The sequence below is a fragment of the Lactuca saligna genome, chromosome 4, assembly GCF_052625555.1.
Source record: "Lactuca saligna cultivar CGN05327 chromosome 4, ASM5262555v1, whole genome shotgun sequence".
NCBI classification, from domain to species: Eukaryota; Viridiplantae; Streptophyta; class Magnoliopsida; order Asterales; family Asteraceae; genus Lactuca; species Lactuca saligna.
In genome coordinates, this window is record NC_136420.1 from 124,378,178 (window position 1) to 124,378,788 (window position 611).

At 36.7% G+C, this 611-nt stretch overlaps 1 non-coding gene across 1 annotated transcript; it reads right to left on the reverse strand.

Moving 5' to 3' along the window:
• Positions 1–206: 206 nt before the first annotated feature.
• Positions 207–313, reverse strand: LOC145044453 (small nucleolar RNA R71). Its single transcript, XR_013681404.1, has one exon. It is a non-coding gene; the product is annotated as a small nucleolar RNA R71 (small nucleolar RNA).
• Between the last annotated feature and the right edge of the window lie 298 nt (positions 314–611).

Sequence of the window (611 nt, forward strand, 5' to 3'; positions counted from 1 at the left end):
AAACACCTTGATGAAGTAAACGACATAACATATTACTTCAACATCGCTAATGTTCCAAGAGAGACAATGCTTTTGAGAATGCTTCCTTTTACTTTCAAGGCAGTTGCAAAAGATTGGTTAAAAGCCTTCCACCCATTGCAATTACTACTTGGGCACACATACGTGAGTAATTTTTGGAACAATTTTGCACACCTTTCAGGGTTGCTAAACTCAAGAAAGCTATAACAAATTTTGAGCAAAAACCGGGGGAGTCACTATATGAAGCATGAGAATGCTACAAGGGATTGATAAGGAATTGCCCTCAAAATGACTTGAATGAGCAACAAGAAGTGTTTATCTTTTATGATGGGGTTAATGTCATGACAAGGTAACTCCTTGATTCTCAAGGGCCATTGACTAAGAAGAATATAACTAAAATCAATGAGTTAATTGAAGAATTTTCCCAACATTCGCATGAGTACCATAATCCTAGGCATGATAGGGCAAAAGGAATAGGTAGTGGAACTTCTAAAGACATGGATGCTGTTCTAGCAATGCTTAATACTATGGAACGAAGAATGACAAAAATGGAACAATCAATTCATGCTATTAGAGTTGGTTCTGAAAGATGT